This window comes from Sceloporus undulatus, chromosome 1, assembly GCF_019175285.1.
Source record: "Sceloporus undulatus isolate JIND9_A2432 ecotype Alabama chromosome 1, SceUnd_v1.1, whole genome shotgun sequence".
Taxonomy (NCBI): Eukaryota; Metazoa; Chordata; class Lepidosauria; order Squamata; family Phrynosomatidae; genus Sceloporus; species Sceloporus undulatus.
Window position 1 is genome coordinate 289,041,646 of NC_056522.1, and position 24,065 is coordinate 289,065,710.

The following is a 24,065-nucleotide window of genomic DNA, read 5'->3' on the forward strand; positions in this document are numbered from 1 at the left end:
GTTCATTTATATCTCACCTTCCTCCCAGAACAGGGACTCAAGGTGGCTTACAAATCTAAAACAGTCCAAGTTAAAATACTATAAAACATGTAAAATACAAGTTTAAAAACAATTAACAATTAAAACAATTAAAACATTACATTATTAAAATTTAAAGTTTAAAACTATTTAAAACAAACCAAAACAGGAGCCATGTCATGCGAAAGCCTGGTGGCATAAAAAAGACTTTACCTGCTTCCGGAAGGACAGCAGGGATGGAACCATCCTGGCAACCCTAGGGAGGGAATACCAGAGCTTGGGAGCAGCCACTGAAAAGTCCCTTTCTTTTGTTCCCACCAAATATGCTTGAGAAGATAGTGGGACAGAGAGAAGGGCCTGTTTCAATGACCTCAATATTCTCGGGGGCTCATACAGAGATACATGTTCCTCCAAACAGCCTGGACCCAAACTGTATATGGCTTTATAGGTCAAAATAATAACTTTGAATTGTGCCTGGAAACAGACTGGTAGCCAATGGAGCTGTTGCAACAACGGAGTTGTATGCTCCCTGTAGCCCACTCCAGTTAATAGCCTGACTGCAGCTCTTTGGACCAGCTGAAGTTTCTGAGCACTTTTCAAAGGCATCCCCAGGTAGAGCACATTACAGTAATCCAAAAGGGATGTAACCAAGGCATGTACCACCATGGCCAGTTCTGACCACTTCAGGAATGGGCACAGCTGGCACACAAGTTTTAGCTGTACAAGGGCACTCCTGGTCACCACGAATACCTAGGCTTCCAAGCTCAGAGCTGAATCCAGAAGTACCTCAAACTACAAACCTGAGTTTTCTGGAGAAGTATAACCCCATCTAACACAGGCTGAATCCCTATTCCCAGACTTGTCTTTTGACTGATCTGGAGCACCTCTGTCTTGTCTGGATGGATCTTCAATTTGTTTGTCCTCATCCAGTCCATTACAGCAGCCAGATACTGGTTTAAGACACAAACAGCTTCCTTGGAATTAGGTGAAAAGGAGTGATAGAGCTGGGTATCATCCGCATACAGGTGACACCTTACTCCAAAACTCTGGATGACCTCTCCCAGTGGTTTCATATAAATGTTAAAAAACATAGGGGACAGGACTGAGCCCTAAGGGACCCCAGAGGCCAATGGCTAAGAGGTCAAACAGGTATCCCACAGCACCAGCTTCTGAGAATGCCCCTCCAGGAAAGGGTGTAGCCACTGTAGAAAAGTACTTCCAAGCCCCATCCTAGAGAGGCGGCTCAGAAAGATACATGGCTGATGGTATCGAAAGCCGCTGAGAGGTCCAGCAAAACCAACACTTCCCCAGTCCAGTTCTCTGCATAGGTTATTCACCAAGGCAGCCAAAGCTGTTTCTATCTCATAACCAGGCCTAAAACCAGACTGACATGGATCTAGATAATCTATCTCATCCAAGAATGCCTGAAGTTGGGAAGCCACCACACATTTCAGCACCTTGCCCAAAAATGGAAGATTGGAGACTGGCCTGTAATTATCTAGTAAAGTAGGATGCAGGGAATGTTTTTTCAAAAGAGGTCTTACCACAGACTCTTTTAGGCATGTTGGGACCCTGCCTTGCTGTAAAGAGGCATTAAACACTTCCCTTACTCAGTACACCAGTCCTCCTCTGGCCTGTCTAATAGACCAGGAAGGGCAAGGGCCTAATATACATGTAAGGGCTCTCACCTCTCCAAGGATCCTATCCATGTCATCAGGCTGCACAAACTGAAACATATCCATCAATATTGGACAAGCAGGAACCAAGATTACATCCACCAACACTGTATCAACTCTGACATCTGTGGGGCTGTGCAGGGCCTCATCTTTCACTGACCTGGGGGCAGAGTTGGGGCATGGCATCTACACAACACATGCCCCGCCTCCAGGCTGGCCTGATGCCGTGCATTGGGCACTCCTTTGGTGCTCTGTTTAGATGATGCAGCGCCAAGGGAGTGCTGCAAAGCTACAGCTACGATGGCTACGGAACCCTTTCCAGTGAGCAAAAAGCAGCCACTTTTTGTGGCTCTTTTTTGTGCTTCCAAAAGACCAGATCATGGCTACAGTGTGCAATTGCCATGGCCCCTATCTGGTGAAGATGGAGGTCTGTATAGCCCCTAAGTCAGAGTGAATCCAAGCAATTTTATCAGCAAAATGGTGAGCAAATTGTTCACAGCGAGCTTTTGACTGGCTTACATTGTCCTCAGAATGAGGTCATAACAATGAGTTGTGAGAAGTGAGTTGTCCCACTGCTGAACATGACGATTACACCACCACAAGAATGTTGAGAAAACACCTTTAGCTATGTCATTGTTATATGGATGGTCACACCACTAGTTTTACTATTCATATATAATTCTCCTATTCATACAAACAGTTTATGCTAGCCTTTTCTAAGGATCATAGACGCAAGATGAAACACACCAGTAGTTAATTAAAAGATGGCATTCATTTTAAAATAAAACAGTTAACACCACCAGAATAGATCTGTTTGGAGTATAGACTGACAGTAGAGCAGGGTATACAAATTTAGAGTGAATGAATGAATGATAAAAGTTTTCTATTAGTTTTCTCTAGGTTACTATTACCATTAGTTACTCTAGGTGACTACTTCTTTTAATGGATTATTTAAAGTCAACAAATGTTGCTGCTGCTCTGAAAAGCTGCCTCTGTGGTAGCTCAATCTCTACACCCTATGCAACCTTCAATTCATACAATCCTCAGATGCAATCAAATGAAAAGAGAAAGTGGTCATAATATAGTTTAAAAAGTAGTAAAATATAAAAGCACAAACCAAGTAGCTAAAATATCTGGAAGGAAATTAACATAATTAACGTCAGTCTGCTTTATAAATCTCAAAGTTGCTTTCTGGGTATAATAGACATTAGATTTTATTAAACTGAAGTATCCCTGGATAGTTTGATATATAGCAGTGGTTCTCAAACTGCTTCCCAAACCTTTTCTCTCTTGGAAGGGAAGAAAAGCACGGAGGATGCTTGGAGCCTCTGCCTGCAGGAAGAGGAGGAGAACTATTTCCTTATAAGATGTTAAAATACGAATATACACTAATGTTTGAACAAATACACACTAAATAAACAAAATATTTTTATTCATATTCTTACATTCAAGAGGAGGTACATGATTCCAGATGTAGATATAAAGTGGCACAGATAATCTTTACCCTTATGGGAGAAAATAATCTAAATCTTCTCAAGATCTTCAGAGGCAAATTAAGCAGGATGGATTTCACATCAGTTTATAATAATAATTACTAATAATGTTTTTATTTATATACCGCTATTCCAAAGCATAGTTGTGGTGAACAGCAAGTAAGCTATTAGCAAGAAGCTAATTTGCCCCAACAGTACTGGGTACCATTTTAGCGACCTCGGAAGAAGGATGCAAGCCTGGTCAAGCTTGGGCCCTTTGCTGGTCTTGAACTCGCAACCTTGTGGTTCGAGTGAATGGCCGTACAGGCTTAACCATGCGCACCAGGGCTCCTAGAAAAATTTAATCAGTCGAGTTCCCGCATTGGGGGAATCGCAGGGGTCAGCACACCCTGAGAGCAATGGAGAGCCTCCACCCTGGGAAAACCACCTTCGTGATCATGGTGTCTCCCCTGCCAGGTAAGTATAGGCAGGAGTCAGCTGTGATTTTCATGTCAGTGGGATAGTGAATCCATTCCAGATGTTATACTATTAAAAAAAAACTGCCCAGCGGTGTTAAACCCTATCATGCCATTTGTTCAGATCTTTTAAAACTTTAGACTAAAATCTAGACTGATCACTGTTCCACAGGCATTACAGTAAATACTTGCCACCAGTTTATAATTTAATGTGTCAGTTCTCTGATTTTCTATAGTGTGACAAAACCACATTCATTCTTCGAAACTTAAGTTATATACATGGTGTCTATAATAACATTTTAGCATGCACCTATTTGGATAGAGTGACATACTTTTTATTCCACATGATTGCGCTGTTAGAGTCTCAAAAATAAACACTAAGGCATCTCACAGCAATTGAAGGGACGGGAACATTTAATCGCTTTAAGATTTTATACTGAGCATGAGCAGTTTCAGTTTCAAAATAAAGTCCTGATACAGCATTTTCCCCCCCCTTTCCCCAGGTATGTCAAAGTAATTATCGGATTGGCAAAACAAAAAAATAAATGTGTTTCCTGAGAGCGCCTTTGAAAAAAAAAACCACACAAACATTTTTGGCCTGTATCACACTGTATGTCATAGTTCCTAAATGTTCCCTCCCCATCCCACGCTGTACCAGCTGTAGATAACAAGAGCAGATGTACAGAGAAGTATCTGAATGTTGTTTGTAAAGGATGCAGAATTCAAAAGATGTTTTTTTAAAAAAATGTACAATTATAAGAAGTTTTTAAAAACATACATTGTCATCGCTGGCCATCCTGATAGTTATTGATGTTCTAAGTGTATACGTCACACACTGAGAAGTACTTTGTATTCTCTATTGGCAATAATGATAACCTCTGTTTCCAAGATGTGCAAAATTACACTTGAATTTCACCTTAATAAAAAGACCCCAGTCAGTTACTGCCAGAGTGATGAACAGGTTTCTTCTGCTGGTGAACTGTTGGCGATGATGGTGACCAGTTTCCTCCTGCCTACAAGTGAGGCTGGTGAGGAGCAAGAAGCTTGGGATTCCCTGAAGGAGATATTGTCCACTGTCCCTTCATCTCAGCCTTGGTTTGCTTATATGAAGAGAGTCAGTCACATCATCCCAGAAGCATCCTCCACTTGCCCAGCTGCTGGATGGTTGACTGGGCTTTTACGAAGTGGGTTTTCAGGGGTTGGATGGAGAACGAACTAAAATCATGACCGCCATGTTGAGGCAGGATCTCGAATACTTCCTATTGGGATTCCTGTATGGAGACAAAGTCAAACAAAACCACAATAACATGTCATCATTTCTGTCAGTTCACAAAAAAATAAATAATGAAGTTTAAAGACTAAGGGGAGAAAAGCAAATTAAGAATTTTGCAACATCCTTACTGAGGTGACCATTTTTCACATGGCATTAAAGCCTTTTGTGGGCTAAAACTTCCTATATAGGCCAACCTGTATTATCAATGTACAAATGCAAATGCATGTAAGAGAAACCTAATTGCTTTGAAGAAGAAAAATGAGGAGGTAGGGGCAAAAAGTTTTTGGGAGATGGAAATACGGCAATAGCAGAAGTAGAGAAGGAAGAAAGAAACAGTAGCTCTCGGCCCTTTTCCTTCTGTGATCTTTTTTGCCAACCCCTGGTTTGCCTCCTGCCTGAAGCTGCTGGGATAAAGTGCAAAAACTGTGTTTCTGGAAGTAGGGAAAATTTGTCTCTGAATAGTGATTATAAAAAGTGACCAGACTCAAGTAGACAAGAATATTCTGTCTCTCTCATGTAGGGCCACTGAAGAGCAGGGTGAATTATTCTACACTTTTGACAAGCTAGGAATTTGAAGGTCAGCAAATTAAAACTTTCTCTTCAGACAAGATAACGCACTAACATCCACATACTTGTTTCCCTTATTTTAATGAGATTTTTCATTTAATGACATTTAAAATGATTGGTTAGGCTACATATGGCACAGCTCGTGTGTAGCCCAGCTGAGTGCAAGGGATGCCGCACGTAGCACAGGACAAAAGAGCAAGACCATCATGATGTTGGAAGATACAGTAAGGCTAACCCCCGGTTTACGAGAGATTACGTTGCAGTTAAGCCGCTGGTTTGATGATTTCGTAAACCCCCCAGACAATACCTTCGTAATGCGAAACTGGGTCCGAACATTAGGACATGACTAGAAATGGAATTACTCATGAGAGAAGCCATCTATGCATTTGAGAGCCAACTGACCATTGAGTTGGTATGCGGAAAATAGCGCCGCGTTTTTTTCGTAACCCGAGGAAACCTTTCGTAAGCCGAAGCAATAAATCCCTATGGGATTTTTTCGTTTTATCCGAACAATCGTAACCCGGCGCATTCGTATCCCGGCGGTACCACTGTATAAAAGCATAACTTTTAGGTTACAGTTGCAGAAGCCCTGGATGATGTCCATGTACAAACTGACTGGCTGGGGAACATGGAATGACAGAAATGAATTACTCAGAGGAGACAGCCCTCGACATGGGAGAGCCAAATACCATTGCGTTGGTGTGACTCTTGTGATATTATTTCCAGGCCTTGGCATGTTGCTCTACTCGCAGGGTTCGCTTGCGGGAAAACTCTACGGGATAGGGTGGGAACCCAACGGCCATAGCTCCGTGACCTAGAGTCCAAGTCCACACACAAACTGGTCAAAGATTGTGGCAAGGAAGCATGGTTACAGAAACAAAGGTTTATCAATCATCAAATTAGTTGATCCACAAATCAGAGCTGAAGGATGGTTGCATTGGAAGAAATTCAAAGGTCTGGATGTAGGTTGTTTGTGTGTTGAGGAAACACTTTTAGTTTACCAGCATGGAAAAACTAACCTGGTTTTGTCCTCAGATCACCAAAGTACTACCATATCTTGTATAACATCAAGCAAGCGGGAGAAGAACCATTGGTTTGATCATTTTTCCTCACACTATGGATCTTCCATTCCAACCCTATTCCTGTCTCCCAACCACTTGCAATACCTTTTCCTGGAACCTTTTTCCTTCTACACACACTTTATCTGGTGTACTCTGTGTACCATGGAAGAAATAGGATGGTCTAGGAAGTAAATTTCTCCCAACTGCTGGTGTCCTCCGAAGGAAGGGACTTGAACTTCGTTATTTGGATTCTGATTAAAACATCACAATCAGAATGAAAATAATTTTGTTGGCCCCAAGCTCTAACTATGGAAGGAACAGTAGTGAGGCAAAGTATTATCACGGACCAATTACGTTTTCCTCTTGAGTCAGGAATACAAGAAAACAAGGGTCCCCGCAACTATCATAATATTCTAGCTGTAAGCTTGTATGCTGACTTGAAAATGGATGTTGATGCGATGTGCAGATTCAGTTCGTGCAAGGTAAAATACTTTTAATGGGAAGTAATAGGCTTTAACAGAACACTAATGGATAAATTTACCTCCTCAGTGGGAATTGGTGAGTAAATCTCGTTGATTTAAGCTAAGTGAAAGACAAGAAGAAAAACTTTGCAGTTTCAGTTCTAGCCACTAAAAGAGTAATGACCCGAGTGGAACCTTGATAGAATTCTAGGTTGTAATTTTGGCTTGATCTCTCCCCTCTCTGTAAATTACCAATAGCCATGGATGCCTGAAGTCTCATTATCATACAATGGTTTGTAGTACAATAGTGTGTCCCTTAAATATAAAATGACAAATGCAAAATGGTTGGTTTTAATTTGGGAAGGGGGTTATTTTTTTGTGTTGTGTTTTTGTAGCACTAGATTGTCACGCTGTGGTTGAATCTTTGGATGCAGAGATCAAATAGATATGGATGGGATGATCGTGGACTTGCCTAGTGATGGGTGGCTTCGCTATGCCTCAGAGTTACATATTTGTAAAATAGTTCAATAAACTCACACAATACCACTAAAACTCTCACAAGTCTATTTGCTTCCCAAGACACATTACATGGTGATAGCTCACAGTTGAAACTTTTTATTTACTGAGAGAAAAGGTCTGCGATGCATGCAGAAGACAGCAAATATCCTGCTTTTCTGTTCTGCTTCATTGGGAATTTATTGGCAGCATTTGAAAATTAAAACTTCTGAAGGAATCCACCATTTGCAACAGACTAGCAATAGTACAAGATGACAATGCCCTCATCAAACAAAATAATTACTGAATGCAGTATTACCTAATGGCCTGGATCGACTTAGAATCTATACAATTTCTTCCATTCAGTTATAATATATGAGTGAAAAATGGTTAGAAACATGGTAATATTAATCAGTATTTAATACAAGCATTTCCTGAAAATCAAATCAAACATTTCTAGGTTATTAAACAGAATATCAGGGCAATTTTGTTCAGCACTACTAAATAGTTCATTTTGTCAGACATACATGAGCTGAGCAATTCCATTAAATTAAAACTTTACTGGATATACTTGGAAACAGCATTTTCACATGATTAGCATCACCACCACCAACACAACACCACCATTATCACCATCATCATTGTTACAAATCATTATTAATAAGCTCATTTCCCTCCTGTTTCCCCTAATACTGCACTACTGCCATTCCAGGTCAGCTTCCCAATTTATTACTAAAATCAATAACAGAATTAAAAAAATGATACAAAAACATCAATGTATTATATCTAGCATAGCAGAGCCAAGTAATATTTCTATACCGCTTTATCAGTGGCACTTAAGAAGCACTCCTAAGCGATTTAACAAGGAGAGTAAACTTATTTGAAAAACTGGCAAATAGGTAGATGGCTCTTGATTTGGCTTGAATATGTGGGGGGGGGGGGAGTTTCTGCAATGGAGAGGAAGGAAAAATTGCCTCCTTCACGAACAGAGATTTTGATGTTTCTCGAAGTAATTACTCAAAAGTGAGGTCCAATAGTTGCACTTGCTGACCATGGCACATTAATTACTGCAAAAGTTAAAGATAGGAGATATTTAATACGTATTCAGTGTGCAATTCTAATGGAAAGCTTTGCTGACTATAGGGGGTTAGGATTAGTCACAAGTCTTTTCAGATAATCTCAGAGAACCATGAATGGAACAATCAGCCTGTAGAACGACTGTATAATTCAAATCTCCTAGCAGAAGAGCCAAAAATGGGAGTGGAGAAGGGCAGAATGAAGAAGGAATTGTGTTATTAAAGCTTCTTCCTGCTCTGGGACACATACACAAAGCTGGCATAAAGTTAGGCCAGGTAAAGGGTAGCTCCAGGTGTATTCTAACATTCCAAAGGTAGGAGGGATTAGGATTTAGTTTAGCTTCTGCTAGGCAAGTGTCAGCTCACTCCACTGGTTAAGATTGTGCTCAAAGTCATTGGCCTAAGCGCGGCCAGTACAACTCCCCCTTCACAGTCCTGAGAAAACTTTGTCTTTGGATAAAGGCTACTAGCAGGAAAGAGCTAAAGTCTACAAAGAGAAGCTGCACTATTGGCACAGGTGGGACCATTTGCAGTTCTACCTTCCTACCTTTCATCATCTATTCTATCCCTATATTACCATATATGGATGCGAGAGGTGGACAGTGACAAAAGAGGATGAGAGGAAAATCAATTCATTTGAGTAGTGGTGCTGGAGAAGAGTGCTTAGGATACCATGGACAGCCATAAAGACAAATGAATAGATCCTACAACAGATCAAGCTGGAAATCTCCCTGGAGGCCAAGGTGATAAAGGTATGCTTGTCATTCTTTGGCCACATCCTGAGAAAGAATAACTCATTGGAAAAGACAATCATGCTAGGAAAGGTGGAGGTATGTAGAAAGAGAGGAAGACCACAGGCTAGATGGGTGAACTCTATTAAGTTGCTCACGGGCATGAATTTATAGGACCTAAGCAGAGCAGTGGAAGATAGTATTGGAGATGTCTCACCCACAGTGTCTCTATGAGTCGGGATCAACTCAAGGGCAGTTAACAACAAAAACAATTAATCACACAGATGAGAATTAATTATCTTGCAATGAAGTAGAGCAATGAAAATAAAGAATCTGTAACATGAAAATAAAACCCATCAAGGTCGTCGTCTGCAACTAAGCATTCAGCTGGGCAAATACAAGGAAAAATAAATCTGTAAATATTTACTTGTTCAACCTGACCATATTGGCTTAGTGTTTGCAGTGTACTCATTTTCATGCATAATAAACAATACGATAGATCTTAATCTCTCTTCCCATACATTGGAACACTTTCTACAGGTTTAATGAAACTATTGGTGTTAGAGGATAGGATGCCCTTGAGTTCAATTAAGAAAAATCTGAAATGTTCTATTTCAAACAAGACTTTGCCTACTAGTCCTGGAAAGCAACTTTATTTTCCCAGTTCTGTTTTGATAAGCACTCGTGTAAATTGTTGATAAGCAGAAAATACAGATACTTAAGGAAATTTTAGTGCAAATTTATTTTTTTAAAAATGTCATATCCAAAATTATTATTATTATTATTATTATTATTATTATTATTATTATTATTATTCAGCCTGTCTCCCAAGTCTGGGACTTATGGTGTTAAAAACCACCATACAGTTGAAAACATACAAAAATTATACATTAAAATAGAATTAAATTACTACAATAATTTAAATAAATTCAATGCTAAAATCAGGCCGGCTCATATAGGGAGATACGGTCTGCCAAATGGCCTGGACCTGAGCCATATAGGCCTTTATAGGTCATCACCAGCACTTTGAATTGTGCCTGGAAACAGACTGGCATCCAATGGAGCTGTTTCAACAGAGGTGTTGTGTGATCTCTATAACATGCACCTGCTAGCAGCCTGGCTGTAGCTTTTTGGACTAGCTGAAGTTTCTAAACACTCTTCAAAGGCAGCCCCATGTAGAGTACATTACAGTAGTCCAAATGTGATGTAACTAAGGCATGTGCCACTGAGGCCAGATTCAATGTCTCAAGGAATGGGCGCAGTTGGCCTACAAATTTTAAATGTGCAAAAGCACTCCTGGTTGCCACAGAGACCTGGGCTTCCAGGTTCAAAGCTGAGTCCAGGAATACATCCAAATTGTGAACCTGCATCTTCAGGGGGAGTGTGACACCATCTAACACAGGCTGGATCCCTATTCCCTGATCTGCCTTCCAATCGACCAAGAGCACCTCTGTCTTATCTGGATTAATTTTCAACTTGTTTGCCCTCATCCAGTCCATTACTGATGACAGGCATTAGTTTAGGACCAGGACAGCCTCCTTGGATTCAGGTGGAAAGAAGTAGTAGTGTTGAATGTCATCTGCATATTGATGACACCGCACCCCAAAACTCCGGATGACCTCTCCCAGTGTTAAACAGCATAGGGGACAACACAGAAGCATGAGGGACCCCACAGGCCAATGGCTAGGGGATCGAACAGGAGTCCCCTAGCACCACCTTGTGGGTTCGCCGCTTCAGGAAGGAACTTAGCCACTGTAAAACAGTGCCGTCAAGTCCCATCTCAGAGAGGCGGTACAGAAGAATACCATGGTCAATGGTACTGAAGGCTGCTGAGAGGTCCAGGAGAACCAACATGGACACACTCTCCCTGTCCAGTTTCCTGCATAGGTCATCCACCAAGGTGACCAAGGCTGAAGGCTTTCATGGCCGGCATCCATCGTTTTTTATGGGTTTTTCGGGCTATGTGGCCATGTTCTGGGCATAAAATACTGTTTGAAAACACTGAAGTTCTGGACCATGCCAACCACTACCATGTCAGGATGCACAGGGAAGCCATTGAAATCCACAAACACCTGGATAATTTCAACAGGAAAGAAGAAAGCCTTAAGGTGAACAAAATTTGGCTACCAGTCCTGAGGAATAGTAAAATTAGAACTCAGCAAATGCAAATGGGAAACCATTCAGAGTCAGGGGCTTTCCCAGCAGACAATGATCACCAATTAGCAGACATTAATCCTCGTTTGCATTAGCCTTCCAGCCTGAGGCCAGCCATCAGCACAGAACAATACACATGCAAATCACTCCTGCATTCCCAGGCTCACACAGTATATATACACCCAATTTTTCCAGGCAAAGCATTCTCTGAAGATGCCAGCCACAGATGCTGGAGAAACGTCAGAAAGAAACTCTGCTAGAACATGGCCACATAGCCTGAAAAACCCACAAAAAACTATGTGACCAAGGCTATCTCTGTTCCAGAGCCAGGCCTGAAACCAGAGTGAAATGGATCTAGATAATCAATTTCATGCAGAAACCCCTGGACCTGGGAAGCCACCACATATTCTAAAACTTTGCCCAAAAATGATAGGTTGGACACTAGTCAATAATTATTCATTATTATGGGATCCAGGGATGGCATTTTTAACAGAGGCCTCACAACTGCCTCCTTTAGGCAAGATGGAACTATGCCTTGTTGGAGGGAGACACTGACTACCTCCTTTATCCACTTAGCCAATCTCCCTCTGGCCTGTTTAACAAGCCAAGAAGCAGAAGGGTCCAAGACACATGTGGTGGCTTTCACCTCTACAAGGATCCTGTCCACATCATCAGGTTGCACATGTTGAAAAGCATTGATTAACACTGGACCAACTGGTACTGTATTAACTGTAGCATCCAAGCTGGAGCAGGTCTGAGCAACTTTATCTGCAAAATGCAGTGCAAATTCTTTACAGCGGGACTCCGAGTGGTCCCCAAATGTAAATGAAATGGAATAACATATGAATTAACACATGCAAAAATAACAAGGACTGGAAATTCGCTTCTTTGTTCAACTGCTAAGGGGGTGTGTGTGTGTGTGTGTACGCACACACATACACACATTCTGTATTAATTTATTCACAAACATTAATATTCAACTTGGGTTCCAAAATTTCAAAGCTGTATATAACAGCAAACAAAACAGTTACCCAATTCAGCATAGGAAGTCTCAGAGACAATAAAGCACCAATTATGTGCATCAACAAAAAAGATTAGAATAGTCAAAACAAAATGATTTAAGCATTCTACATTAGGTGGTGGAAAAAATGTGGTCGATGAGCCACATGCAGTCTCCCAGGCCATTTTTCTTCCCCAGGTTAACTTCTAGATGTGTTCTCTTTCCCTCTAAAGTAAAGACATTAAAGGAACCAGATTCAGTCTGGTCTTGGAAGCTAAGCTGAGTCAACTCTGGTTAGTACTTGGATGGGAGCCCACCAATATGCCATTTACTGTAGGGTATATTTCAGAGGAAAGAATCTTGAATATGTGTGTGGCAAAATCACCTCTGAATATTTCTTGCCTATGAAAACCCTATGAAATTAATGGGATTGCCATATGCCGACAAGTGACTTGAAGGCACATACACAAGATTTAAACAATTTGTTTTATAGTCAGCTATAAATGTGAAGAGTCCTTGGGACCGGGCCTTTGAATTGTGTGTATTCTCCCTTCTTGGAAACCATTGTAAGGGAATAAATTATAAAAGTGATATATTCTAGAGCTTATCATTTCAAAAGCAACTTAATTTAATGGCTATAACAGCTACCATGATAAAATATCTGAACACAGAAGCCTTTCACAATTGCAGAACTGCTAAATAAAGAGGTTTGAGAGTAATATGCATCCTAAAATGATTGTGCCATATGGATGCTCTGTAGGAGAACAAATGAAATACCTTTTCATTGTCCCTGAATATCGCTTCCTGACCTTTCCTCAGTCTGATCTTCAAAGGAATATATAATGAGTGCAGCACACTAGCAGATACTTATACAGTGCATACTGTACAGATCATATTAAATCATTTTAGGACCAAAAATAAGTCTTTATCTTCTGAGTATGCTCTTATGGGTATGCCCAGAAATGTACTCAGACAATATTTTAGCAGAACAAATCAAGGATATACCAGGTGCCATTTCTGTAGGTCCAGTGGCTATACTATGTGGGGTATTCTGGGAAGTGTAGTAAAAAAGTAATTTTTCAAGGCTCTAGATATATGGGTCTGTGCATCTATTGTTGGGGTAAATAAATTAGAAAAGCAGTTACTTAATTTTAATTATGATTATTGTGATCTCATTTACTGTTCTGCAAATTTGTATGAAGTGATACTCACGTCTTGACTTCTTGACTTATTCTAATTTTTTTTGTTTTGAGGCTTGAAGCCTAAAGTAAGTAAACATCAGTAAATACATGAAAGGAAGGCACTCTATCCCATTTTTCTTACCACAACTGTCTACAACTCCCTCTCCAACAGATGTGGCATAAGAGGCTGTGCAGCGATGGGACTGGAAGGAACTTTCCTTCCATGGATTTCCCTAATTTTATACATTTTAAGGAATAGTCTATATGTAAGTAACATAATACACATTCCAGTCCAAAAGGATTAGTATTAACATTTCACTGATCCATTTTTAAAAGATTTCATATAAACATATATAAGATTTTACATATATCCAGTGTTCAGAGGAGGGCAACCAGATGGAAAAAGTCATGTAACCAAGCCCTATGAGGAGTGGCTGAATGAGCTGAGAACGTTTAGCTTAGAGAAGAGAAGATTGAGAGGTGATATACTATGAGCCCGTATAGACAAGCCAAAATAAAGCTGCTTTGGGTCACTTTGGAGGTATGCTGTTTAAATGATGCATGCGTCCTAAGAGTCTGGAAACTGCACCAAAACCACGCTCCTGTCTTAAGGACTGGAGTACAGCTTTGGCGCAGCTTCTGGCCTCTTAAGATGTATGTGTCATTTAAACAGCATACCTCCAAAGTGACCCAAAGCAGCTTTATTTTGGCCTGTCTGCACAGGCCCTATAACAGCCATCTTTAAATACTTGAAGGGATATCTTGTAGATGATGCAGTGAACTTGTTTTCTGCTGCTCCAGAGACTAAGAACATGAACCAATGGAATCAAATTACAAAAAAATGAGATATTTTACCAAAACATTAGGAAGAACTTATTGGCCGCAAGAGCTGTTTGATAGTGGAATAGACTGGAGTTTATTCCTGAAATTTTTAATAAATTTATAATTTATTTCTATTTTTATGGAGGTCTTTATAGAAAAGATTGGATTGAGTGCTTTAACTATGCACTCCTCCATGGTAGAGATCAGGACTAGAAGCCCCTTGTGGCCCCTTCTAAATCTACGGTTGTATTATAATATACAAGTATAAAACATGAGAAATTTCATGAAGAAATGCCAGCTTTCACACACTTGAGTAGAACTAAGAGTATGTAAATGCTGTGTCTAGAAATCACAAGAAATACGTGCCTTATACCTTAAGATCTAAGTCCAATTCTTCCCATGGGAGAGACACCCCCCCTGCCATTTTCCACCCCATATTATGCAGGAGAGAACCCTAGCAGACTATCCACAGAGGGTTTATTTTGGAGAGGGCAATCTTCAGGGAGAAATGGGGAGGGATGTGATGCTCTTGTGAACTCCCTTAAGTTAGTTTGTCACAGGTCCAAAACACACTGCAGAATTAATCCAGTTTGAGACCACTTTAACTGCCATGGATATATGCTAGGAAATTCTAGGAACTGTAGTTTTATGAGACATTTAAACTTCACTGTCAGAGAGCTCTGCTGCTGCAACAAACTACAATTCCCAGGATTCCCTAGCACTGGGACAGGGCAGTTAAAGTGGTCTCAAACTGGTTTATTTCTTAAGAGTGTTCTGGACATTAGTCCTGTAATATTTAGGATTTTAGTGCACAAGTTAAAAAAAGTGACGTAACACTGCTGGATTCAATTCTAATTCAGGATGTATACTGATATTATCACATGCTGATGCCACCAGCCAGGTGAACTTCCATGTAACTTCCGGCTAGAATCTGAGCTCAGCTGCCCTCTTTTCAAAACTGGGAAGCTCCTACCTTTGCAAATAGACTGGATGAGCTCAGATTCTAGCTGGAAGTTACCTGGGATTCATCTGACTGGCTGACAGCGATGGCAAAACATGTGTCAGGATACATTCTGAATTAGAATTGAATTTGGCAGTGGCAAGTCCCCCTTTTTAACTGTGTGCTAAACTCCTTCGAATTAAATAACCAAAGTGTCACCAAATACAAGTTCATATCCTTGGTTCATAAAGACAAGGAAACCATAAACTGGCTTCTGAAGATCTAGTGTGCGCCTTTCATCCACTTGGGACATTGTGGAAAGATTTCTACTCAACTTACTCAGTCTTACATTTGGATGTCAAATATACATGTGAACTTTCCACTCCACTTATTAGGCTCACACAACAGAAGGCAAAACATCTCTGCCAGTATTATTTCTCATGCATAAACAGTTGTAAGCTTGCCAAAGGCTTTGTTTTGTTTTTAATATATATTTTATTAATTTTCAACATAAAAAACATATAATCATACACAATGAAACCAAAGGTACATACCACACAACACAATGTAACACAAAAACAGTTAAAACAAACATTACAATGAGATCATTAAAATGATTTACACATTCTACACATTCATACAAATCCAACAAATTAAGTAAACATTATTTCTCCATATGTTACTTCCTTTTCTTCAGCAATTGGCGTATTTCTGCTAGCTTTGAGGATTCTCTGTCTCCTTAACATACATTTACATGTCTATCCTACAGTTTTAGGTATTATTCCATTTTATTTTTCAATTTGATTCTAAGATTAAATGTTTACACACATACATATACACTATTTAATTACACCTCTACCTAAAACAAAAATTTCTGTTTCTTTTATTGCATTATATATGCATATTTATATACGTACTCACATATGTTTATGTATATATACAAGCATGCCCATACACCCAGTCATCCATGTACATATTTTGTTATTCTTTAGTATTCTTTAATAAATCCATATTTCCAATATTGCCTCATTTCTGTGATAAGTACCTCAGTACTTTCTCCTAGTCCTCTAGATATTTGCTTGATCTTTCATTTTGTGTACTTTTGGATAGCTTGTCCATTTGAATCACTTCATAAAGTGTCAATATCCAGTTTGCAGATGATGGCACTATCTCCTTTTTCCAAGGCTTTGATTTGTAAATAGCAATGAAGTCTGACTTTGATTAATATAATTATATTCCTAATCTAGCAAGGAGGTATGCACACAGAGAAGAAGGCTTTCTTTTGTACAGCTGAGGTTAGATGGGGAAGTGTGTGTGTGCATGCCTCCTCCTCCTCCTCCCCACCCTTTTCCAGGCCTTCAGCTCTCTTGGATAGGCAGCTGAAAGCTGGGAGAGGCTGGGAGGAGGAGCCAGAGGCACTCACCTCTGCCTCCTTCTCCTGAGTGCCATTTTCTGACAGCTGGGGGCTGGAAAAAGGCAGGGAGGGAAAGGAAGGGGCACATGCATTCCTCCTTGTCCCAGGCCCATGCCTGGAAAAATGGCATCATAGGTTTGCCATCACAGGCCTATGGGCTTCATTGATTTCTTTCAAATACTATTGCACATAATTTTAAGCTGTTATAATCATGTAAACCTGTTTTGATTTGTTCATTATGTCTAATATGTTTTAGTACTTTTAAATTATTTTTATTGTTTAAAAGTTTTAATCTATTTCTAATTTTACTTGAATGTTACCCTGAGATGTTTTTGATATAGAATAGAATATAGAATAGAATAGAAATGTTTTAATAAGACTCAATCAGTCAATCAATCAATGTTAGTTATATGTGTGATGACTCTTCCCAGTCCAGCAGCCAAAAGGACACTTGCAACTGAAAAGAAGAGTAATGGATTAAATTCAACCTTTTCTTAATTTTTTTTGTTTCATTAGCATGCTAGCCCATGTAAGTCCTTGGCTGCTACACATGCTCTCCACCCCCCACCTCAGACCAGGGCCATTATGTTTCTTGGTCTTACTGAAATTCCTATGTATGCAAAAGCCCATTTAAACAATTCTAAGAGAACATTTTTCCCCCAGAGACAATTGTGCACAATAAATAATAGTAAATAATGTCTTACCCTTTGGTCACCATTTATATATGGAAGGTCATGCATAGATGAACACATGGTTATATTTAATTGGCTAACTGATTGATTGGCTGATTGATATCTACCCTTTCTTGTACAGGATACAAGGCAGCTGAAGAATTAACCTCCTTAGGGGGTGGTGATGGCCTTCACGTTAGATGATTTTAAAAGAGAGTTAAGCCAATTCAAGGCAGACATGACTTTCTAAGGCTACCAGTCACAATGGCAATTATTTACTTCCAGTGTCCATCACTGAATACCAGCTCCTGGAAATATATATTAAGAGCAGATAGCCAACAGATGGGAAGAACCAGGGGCTGTCATTGCTGCCTTCCTCCACACTGGCCAGCATCTGCTGCTTGAAGTGACCACAACATTCTTTTCAGTAGCAGGGCTGGCCTTGTTTCAGTGGATGTGAAAGCATAAGAAAAACTGATAAGCTCATGTTTACTGTTCAACATAGACAGTTCAATAAAATAAAATAAAAATTGGCATTAGATTAAAGTAATGCAAACTCTCTGAACCACCCATCTCCCCCAGATTCTCTGAAACTTCTTACGAGACCTTCCAGAAAACACACATGTAATCAGACTTGGCATTCTAAAGATAAATATAAAAGCTAGAAAAAATGTTGCTTGTGTATGCATCACAGTGGAGCAAAAATAGCAACAATCCAATAAAACTTTTAATAGCTATTTTTCAGGTCTCTTGGAAAATAATGCTATGAATAAAACTCAGAACAACAACAGAAAATCCACGCACCACAGAAAGGCTTCTGATTCAAGACATGAGAAAATGGATGAATGGAAATAGGAGGAATGGAACAATGACACAGAATGAGATGCAGTCAGAAAATATATTTAAACTGGTCAACTATTGTGAGGCATAGTTTCCATTGTTATCTTGCATCAGATATAAATAGCTTAGGCGGGGTACAGACTGCCAGAAAGAGGCGCCAGGGAGGTACCTCTCTTTGCTGTGCAGGAGCGCCGCAACATACAAATTGTGTGGTGATGCTGCGCAGTAGAAAAAGCACTCCAAAAACGGCTCCTTTTTGTAGCACCACAAAATGCCAGAGATGGTGCAGTTACGTTGCAGCTGTGCAGCGCCGTTTGGAGGTGGAGCAGCTGCGATGTCATCGTTATGCACGCCGTCTGTATGGCGCTGCGTAACGGCGGCACATGCACACCATGCTAGGGCTGCAGGGTGTGTGCACACACCACCCCAAGGCAACCCTAGCATGTGGATACGCCGCAAAGGGCCCATCTGTACAGGGCCTATGTAAATCAATTTTATGAATAGCAAGGGTTGATGATAATGCAGTGTAACACCTCTCATTGGAGTTGATGACATTTTCTTAATCTGCTATCAAATATTGGAAATATACTAGAGTGCAAGAACAGCTCTTTTCTAAGATTAAAATCCATTTCTCTTGGCTTGGTAGCAGTGATGTGCTTCATTTTGTATTCCTAATTTTGAGCCTCCACCAGCAACGTGTTGATCATGATATGTACAGCATGCAAGATAGGTTAATGTTTCCATATTCCAGCTTTTCAAGTCCAGCCATCTAAGTTGCATATTACAAAAATTATTATAGCTATGCATATTGCTGATTTCAAATCTAATCATGTCAATTTAATATATTAGTTGCTGCATTTTCCCCTACCACTCTATTTCAGTCATGGTACCATAATACTGTAGTCTATATTTTAGAGGAAGAAACTGGTAAAAACATCTCTTGAGTATTCCTTCCTTAAGAAAAGCCTATGGAATTTATGGGGTTGCCAGAAATCGACAAGTGACTTGAAGGCAAATACACAGACATCATTTAAAACAACAACAACAATATCAACTTCTTTTCTGAGAGAACAGAATAATATTCCTTTAAGACCATGTTAAAAGTGCCCAAATTATGGGGTCCACAATTCTCAAATAGTTGTTTTGTCTTACTGAGTTTTTTTATAAATCTATATTTCATTTTCAACACATAGTAATATCATAAAAACTCTTTCACAGCCATTTAATACCCTTTCGTTACATTTTCACATCAGTTACAGACAGGCAGACAAAATACAAATAGATAAATGATATTGTAACAATGTAGATTAAAATTATGACTTCCTCCACTACCTGATACTGGTTGTTTCCATAACAATTTTTTGCTTCTCACTTTGTGTTGCTTTTACTCTACTCATTTGAATTTATATTTAAATCCACTCTCTTGTCCCCCCTCCTCCTCTGCATTCATATTCTTTATTTCCTATTGATGGGGGCATCAGCTTCCAATTACATACGATTTTAACAAGTCCTAATCTTTTTCTAAATTTCTATCTGTCTTTTCCTTTAATAATATTGTCAATTTATCCATCTCCATTAGATCACTTATTTTTAACAATATTGCTTGTGTATGTATCACACTTTCTTCTTGTGTTGGTGTACCCTGCTTATTCCATTATTTTCCACATGTTATTCTGGCAATTATTATCATATATAGAACAATTTATCTAGACTTTTTCCCCCTATTTCTCCCACATCTATTATATTCAGGAGGTATAATTCCACTTCATTTTCAGGAATATTATTCTGTATATTTTGCTCTAATAGGTTTTTGCATCCTTTCACAAAAAGAATCAATCTTTTTTGCACATGTACAACATTTCTTGGAGGTTTCTTTGTATATTTTGGCTAATTTTTCTGGTGTTAAATGCCAGTTATAAAACATCTTGTAGAAATTTTCTCTCAAATCTACACATAAATCATATCTCTCTCATCCAAAAGTTTCCTCATCATTCTGTGTACCTATATTATGAGACCACTTATTCAAATATTTTGGACTATCTCCTCTTCCATTTCCATTTCTAATAGCTTTTTGTAAATTTTCCCTATTAGGTGACCATCCTCCATATAATAAATTTCTTATGTTCTTGTTAAGTTTTAAAATCCCATCCATCCTTGTTCATCCCACAATTCCTTTTTCTTATATCCTCAATTAACATGTCCTAGTTAGTGTTACAATTTTAGGCATAGCCTTTGGGCATTACAAAATGTACTGAATTTATCCCAAAAGATTATTATGTAGCCATATGTAATGTTACGTTATGAATTTCCCCAGCAGCTTAGCGAGGTGGGCACTTTCCAAGAAAACAGTGACCCAGTTTTAGAAGATGCTGTCATTTGACAGTAGCTTTTAGTCCCAGAAAACTTGTATATTCCCATGAGATTGTTCTCCTGGGCCTCTTTCATCTTCAACAATCTCCTCGTATCCAGCGGCTGGTCTTTTTGGCTTCTAGAACTGTCCCTGCCCTTTAGTGCCTGCATATCTTGCTAGAAACTGTCTGTACTGTACATAAAGCACACACTGATTTCATGCCCCCATTTTAAACAAGGAAACCAAACAAGCAAATGTATAACAAGGATGTTGAGAAACTGGAGTGTGTCCAAAGGAGGGCGACTAAAATGGTGAAGGGTCTGGAAATCATGCCCTATGAGGAATGACTTAGGGAGCTGGGGATGTTTAGCCTGGAGAAAAGAAGATTAAGAGGTGATATGTGATAGCCCTCTTTAAATATTTGAAGGGATTTCGTATTGAGGAGGAAGCAAGCTTGTTTTCTGCTGCTCCAGAGAACAGGACTCGGAACAATGGATGCAAGCTACAGGAAAAGAAATTCCACCTCAACATTAGGAGGAACTTCCTGACAGTAAGGGCTGTTCGACAGTGGAACACATTCCCTTGGAGTGTAGTGGAGTCTCCTTCCTTGGAGGTCTTTAAGCAGAGGCTAGATGGCCATCTGTTGGGGATGCTTTGATTTGGATTTCCTGTATGGCAGGTGGTTGGACTGGATGGCCCTTGTGGTCTCTTCCAACTCTGTGATTCTATGATTTTATGATTCTGCGATTCTAACTAACATGACCCATGAAACATTCTCTTCCAAAAGCATTTTTCCTCTCTAACATAACAGAAAGGCCATTTGTGAGAAGATAATATCTTTTCAAGTTTCTTCCAGTTTATTTCTGGATGAATGAAAGAAAAGCTTAACCTGAACTGCTATGGCGGGTTACAGACGGGCAGGGGAGGACGTCTTGGAGGTGTATTTAGCTGAATGCGGAGCTCCAGACGGCCCGCCCCGGGGGCGTGCTTCAGGTGTTGGAGCTTCCACACGGGGGGCAGTGAAGACGCCTCACCTGGGTCCGTTTCGGACCCGGAGCTTCCATACCGCCGCCTCGGAGGACGCTGCAAAAAGAGAGGCAGCTTCCGCACGGGCGGCCCAAAGCGCGGCTTTTTTTTTCTTTTGCTGGCTGGTGGATGCGCAGCTGCACAGCTACAGCGCTAAGCAGCGGCAGAAAGCCTATGTGTGCATTTAAAGCGCCCAAGCCCCTTTAAACTTTCTCTCATCTACGAGGCCATGGAGGCTGGCATCTATGTGCCAGGGAACCCCAGCATCAACATCACAGGCCAGCAGATCGGGCCCCTGATACTGGCTGACTGTGCCTACCCCATTTGGAAGTGGCTCATGACCCCCTTGAAGAGAAAGAGAAGAAGAAAGCAGGGGAGACTGTGAGGAATGCCCTGGCAGATTTTTTCCTGACAAGGAGAATCTGAAGGATGGCTCCTGTGCCATCATCTGTGATGTCAGAGTGCATTGTACTGTAATAGCATAAGCACATGAATAAATGTATCCCATTATCCACAGTTTGAGTCTGCCTATCATTCCTGATCTGTGCTGTGGGCATGTTTTGCCACGTGCCTGAGGGGGACACACACAAACACACACACACAAAAGGTCTCCTGGCGCCTGTTTTCCTGGGGCAAAAAGATACATCAGCTCCAACTGTCAATTGCCCCTTTGACAATGTATCAATCCCCCTCAAATTCAAGCTTTCCTAATGGCCCATTTGAATGTATAAATGGGGCACCCAGAGGGCATCTATTGGGGGAAAGATTCAAACTGCTCCTCTGAAAGCTTTCATTGGCCTAGGACCACCTTGGCCTAACGGCCCAGAGCCGCAGGTGCCCATATATAGCCGTGCGCAACTGTGCAAGACCCCAGGACGGCGATCGACATGGCAGAGCCACGCAGGAGGGTCCCGGTCCGAATCGCTTATTGGACCGATGAGGAGGTCGGGATCCTCCTAGACTCCCTGATGCCACAGGCAGCTGCGAGAAGGGTGATGGCTAGCACCAACAAGCCCAACCGGGGGCATTTTCTCGAGGCATCTCGTGCCCTCCGAAACCAAGGGTTTCAAAGAACGCTGCACCAATGCAGAGTGAAGTTTAAAACTCTGAAGGCAGCGTTCTTCGAAACCCTTGAGGATTTCGGAGAGGCGCCCCCGGTTGACAGGCAGCCACCATTCTTCTCGCGGCTGAAGGACCTGTGGATCAGGGGAGATAGGCCCAGACCGGAAGATCGCCGTCCTCCAGGTAAGCCAGAGCTCTTGCCATGCCCTGTCCTACCCTCCTTGACCCTTCCCTTGCCCTCCTCTCCTTCCTGCATGGTGCCAATGCCATCCCTCCTCTTCCCTTCTGCAGGCGTGCGGCCGAGGCGGAGGCGGAGGGAGGGAGGGCACCCTGCCAGGTCGCCCTCTCCACCATCCTCGGGGGACGAGGATGTCCCCGAGGGTGGGCCACAGCCAGGACCAGCTGCTGTGGCCCCTCCGCAGCCAGAGCAGGCTCCTCTGGCGGCAGGTAGGTCCCCAGGGTGAGGGGTGGGGGTTGCCTGCCTGCAGCCCCCACGACACTTGTGCCCTCGTCTGCCATGCCAGCATGGTAACTTGGGCCTTTCCTTCCTCTTATGCAGGGCTTGAAGTCCTCGCTGCTGTTGCTGCCGCCGAGGAAGAGGAGCCTGGGCCGAGCCGCCGCCTGCCAGGACAGCCAGGGCACTTGGCCCTCGATGCCAGTGCCCTGGATCGTGTCCTCCAAGCCCAGCAGCAAGGTAAGTGTAGAGGTGAACCCAGGGAAGGGAGTGGGGGCACCCAGAAACCCTGCCTGTGGGAGTGGGTGATGGGCTCCACAGGCTGATCCTAACCATCCTCTTTCTTTTCCCCCCACAGAGAACCGGACGGAGAGGAGGTTCGCTGCGCTGGAGGAGAAAGTGGACAAGCTGGCGGAGAGAGTCTCCTCCATGGAAGAGACCCTCCAGGAACTCCTCCGCCGGCTGCCCGCCCCACCGCCTCCCCCCCTCCCTGAAGCAGCTTCCCTCTCCTGCCCCCTCTGCCATCCCCCCTTCACCACCCCCCTTCACCCTCCCCCTTCCCTTTGTATATATTGTATATAGTAAAATATTTTTATTGTTGTTATTGTTGTAAATAAAAAACTTTATTTTTTTAAAAAAATTGTGTGGTTAATTATGCGCAACTGCGGCAGTGTGGCTGTGAGTGTGAATGAGGTGCAACTGTGCAGTCTAAAGCTAGGCAGGAGTGGTGTGAGGTAGCAATCTCCAAACTCTGTCCTCCCAGGCGTTTGGACTTCATGTCCCAGAATCCCAGACCACAGGGCAAGGTGGCTGGGGATTCTGGGAGATGAAGTCCAAACGCCTGG

General features: G+C 41.4%; 1 protein-coding gene and 1 non-coding gene across 2 annotated transcripts in view; both read right to left on the reverse strand.

Moving 5' to 3' along the window:
- Nucleotides 1–24,065, reverse strand: part of ANO3 (anoctamin 3) — a 228,400-nt gene that overhangs the window by 143,500 nt on the left and 60,835 nt on the right. The gene's annotated exons all lie outside the window — the stretch shown is intronic.
- On the reverse strand, nt 3,493–3,651 carry LOC121920049. The gene has a single exon (XR_006101628.1). It is a non-coding gene; the product is annotated as a U1 spliceosomal RNA (small nuclear RNA).